The sequence below is a fragment of the Myotis davidii genome, unplaced genomic scaffold, assembly GCF_000327345.1.
Source record: "Myotis davidii unplaced genomic scaffold, ASM32734v1 scaffold332, whole genome shotgun sequence".
Lineage (NCBI taxonomy): Eukaryota > Metazoa > Chordata > Mammalia > Chiroptera > Vespertilionidae > Myotis > Myotis davidii.
Window position 1 is genome coordinate 5,623,265 of NW_006285779.1, and position 4,312 is coordinate 5,627,576.

Sequence of the window (4,312 nt, forward strand, 5' to 3'; positions counted from 1 at the left end):
ATTTGTTTAGAGGAGAATCTTTACTCTTTTTCTTAGGTAAAAGGGTGATTTGAAAAGTACCATCCATAGGACCCGTTACTTAAGAGGTCAGATATGGCAGCAGAAAGAATTACATGAAAACATTAATGCATCCAACTCATAATTAATAAGTATTAATGTTTTAAGTTTTGCTTATGATATTTTATGTAAAACAAAACATCTTTGATATAAAATTGAAGTCTACCTGTCCTTCTACCTAGCCCCATTATTTTTCAGAGATAACCACTTACATAATTTTACATTGCATACTTCCAGTCCATGTTTATTTTTATATTTTTACTAAAGCCATGAGAATCTATAAACTAGCTATTGTATTGCTTTGTATGCTTTAAAAATTTACATAAATTACATATTGAAAATTATATAAAATTATATGGAGTTACAAAATTCATATTCTACAAATTGCTTTCTTTACTCAACATGTTTCTAAGCTCTACATACTAATATATATATTGTTACATATAAATTTATTTCATTTATTTTTCTGCTATTTAGTATAATGGAAAACATTTCTCCTTTTTTTCTTAAAGTTTTAAAGGGTTTTTTAAATACTCAAGTCTAATGCCATCTGGAATATATTTTTGTTTATGGATGTGAGTTAGAAATCTGATTTTATAATTTTCTTCATATAGTACCTGCACATTTGGATAGATTTATTCCCAAGAATTTTATAGGTTTGCTAAATGTCATATGTTTAATACAGTTTCTAACTAGGTGTTTTTAGTATTTGGGAACACTATAGATTCTATATACTTATCTTTTAAGTAATTACTGTGATACATTTTCTCACCAGTTCCAAAATTATTCTATAGTTTCTTTAGCTTTTCTATAAATCATTATATTGCTTGCAAAAAAATGATAAATTAGTTTCTTTCTTTCTAATAGTTATGTGTCTTTAAAATTTTTTTATTTTTACCCTAACCGGTTTGGCTCAGTGGATAGAGCGTCAGCCTGCAGACTGAAGGGTCCCAGATTCGATTCCAGCCAAGCGCATGTACCTTGGTTGCGGGCACATCCCCAGTGGGAGGTGTGCAAGTGGCGGCTGATCAAACATCTCTCTCATCGATGTTCCTAACTCTCTATCCCTCTGCCTTCCTCTGTAAAAAATCAATAAAGTATATTTAAAATAAAAAAAAATAAAATGTTTTTATTTTTGAACTAGTTAGGATCTTCAGTACAGTGTTAAATGCTAAGGGTGATGGAAGTCATCCTTGTCTGTTCTTGACTTGAATGGGAATGACTTAATTTTCACCATAAGGTATGATGTTTTCTCTGAGTTATTGGTAGGTAAGCCCTTATCAGGTTAAGAAGATCTTATCTTTGTGGTTTGTTAAAGAGTTGTTTTATTATTTTTTTAAGTAATGGAAAGTATCAGATTTTACCCAACCTTTCTTCTGTATCTATTGAAATGATTATGTGGTTTTTCTCCTTTAATACTAAGATAGTATATTACACAGACAGAGTTTTTAATATTGAACAATCCTTCCATTTATGACTGAACTCTATCTAGACTGGAATATTTTTAATACATTACTGGGTGATATTTGGTAACATTTTATTTTAAGATTTTTGTTTCCATATTTATAGGTGAGATAATTCTATAATTTTGTTTTCTTGTACTATACTGCCTTTAGAATCGGGGTTCTACTATCATTATAAAATGATTTAGGTAGTTTTCCTTCTGTGTCTATGCAGCAGTGTGTTCAATATAGATATTATTTGTTAAACTTGGTTGTAGAGAGTTTCTGATCTGGACATGATGGAGAAGTTTTATTGGATTGACCCTCCTACCAAAAACAACTTTAAAAGCTGATCAAATAATAAGGTAACCTTTCTAAGGCACTGGGGTATAACCAACAAAGGGTGACTTCTGGAGCTAAGATCCTTGAAAGAAGGGAAATTTAGGAAGTGAATCACATATTAACATCATCCCTAGATTTTTTTTCCCTAAGGACATTTTCTAGACTATAGTGTAGCGAAGAGTTTACACAGAAATAGCATTCTCATTGGACTAGGGTGACAGAGTCAGAATTTGGGGTTGCCAAAGTGGCTAGTATAAAGGGTAAAATCCTAGAGAAAAGCAAACAGAGAAGGAATCCAAAAGTATAAATACAACTTTCCCACAAGTCATTGGCCAACACCTCAGCTTCATGCACAAGTGATGAGACCTCTAGAAACTAAGCAGAAAAAAGCAGCCAAGAGGCTAAAGTGCAATAAAAGGCTCACATCCAGAATATATATAATATTCCTGCTAGTATGTAAGAAAAGACAAGGAATTGTATCTTAAGGACAAGACACAAAGATGTGCTTCACAAAATGCCCTCTTTCATGTATGGAGCAGCCCTCTGAGATTGGTGATGTAAGTTGTTGCTGCAGTTCCCACCCTTAAGGTCTTTGCTTACTTCAGGTTCTCTTGATTCTATTCACTTACCATTCTGATTTTGAGTCCCTATTTATTTCTACTATTTGGAGCTTTTCCTTCATTTCAAGTTTACCTAATATTCTTTCTTTTATCTGTGCAGCATTTCTACATATTTAAGACTGGATGGGGGATTCCTACCATCCACTCAGTCATGTGTGTTTACTTAAGTCCAAATTCCATTTTCATGATGTCAGTTTAGATTAGAATGGGTGATATGACCCTGTATTGTTTCTGGATTCATGACTCTATATTACACTATAAATCATTGCGTGGACAGTAGATTAGGAGTTCACGGAAAAGGAAGCTATTTAGACTAGGAAGAGTGAAATAGAGGGATCTGGAGGTTTATATAACTGTTGGAAACCAATGTTGGAAGAGCAAGTGTACATTTAGCACCTTCTTTTCTGTTGAACTTATTTTGAGCACTTGCTCTTTGTCACTAGGGACCTGGTGGGTTTTAGTTTGTTTTGTGTAAGCCAAGGATCTAATAATGTATAATAATTCAATGATTCTCAAAGTTTGGATCTACTTTACTCACAAATCATATTACCTGAGATACTGATTAAAAATGTAGATTCAAGGGCCCAGCTTGTGTGGCTCAGTGGTTGAGTGTTGTCCTATGAACCTGGAGATCACAGTTCGATTCCCAGTCAGGGCACATGCCCAGTGTGGGGTATGCAGGAGGCAGCCAATCAATGATTCTCTCTCCCTCTCCCTCTCCCTTTCTCTCTGAAATCAATAAAAATATTTTTTTTTAAATGTAGATTCAAGGACTCTACCCAGGGCCAGGGAACCTACATATTATGTGCTTTCTAATGGTGCTTTGTATGGTAAGGTGTGAAATCCTTATAGATAAATACCAGAGATAGATATATTAACCCTACCAGTGGTGGTTGTATATCACCTGTGGGAAATCTTGCAGATGATGCTTAATTCCAAGGATAGCTTTTATTTTTCTAGCTGTAGAGAATTTTAATTGTTTAGTGTGGCAGGTACTAGCAATGTATGGCCCACAGGTCAAATCCAGCCCATCATGTGTTTTTGTGTAGCCAGCAAACCTTACAGAATGTTATTTGTGTTTGTAAATGGTTGAAAAAAGTAAAAAGAATGGTACTTTATAATGTGAAAATTCTATGAAATGCAAATTTTAGTGTCCATAAATATTTATTGGAACATAACTGTGCTTATCAATATACTAGTGGCCCAGTGCATGAATTCGTACACATTGAAAGGAAATGAATTAGAATATTTTAATATCGCTATTCGCGCTTTCTCTATAATAGAAGTGTCAACCAAATTCAAGATTGACAATGACAGATCAAAACACACGTGTGCTATTGGTACCAATGAGACCTTTATATGTATCGTGCATGCGCACATCAACTTAGCCTTTTATATATAGAACTAGAGGCCGGTGCACAAAAATTTGTGCACTAGGGGGGGTAGGGGGGTTCCTCAGCCCGGCCTGTGCCCTCTCGCAGTCTGGGACCCCTCGGGAGATAACGACCTGCTGGCTTAGGCCTGCTCCCGGGTGGCAGTGGGCAGGCCCAATCCCTAGGTGCAGCCCCTGGTTGGGCTCAGAGCAGGGCCGATTGGGGAGTTGGGGCGCCGCCCTCTGTCATGCACAGAGCAGGGAGATTGGGAGGTTGTGATGCCACCCTCAGTCACGATCAGGGTAGGGCCGATTGGGGGGTTGGAGCACCGCCCCCTGTCACACTCAAGGCAGGATCGATAGGGAGGTTGCGGCGCCACCCCCTGTCATGCGCAGAGCAGGCCCCATCAGGGAGGTTGGGGCTCCGTACCCTGTCACACACAGAGCAGGGCCGATCAGTGGGTTGAGGAGCTCCCCCC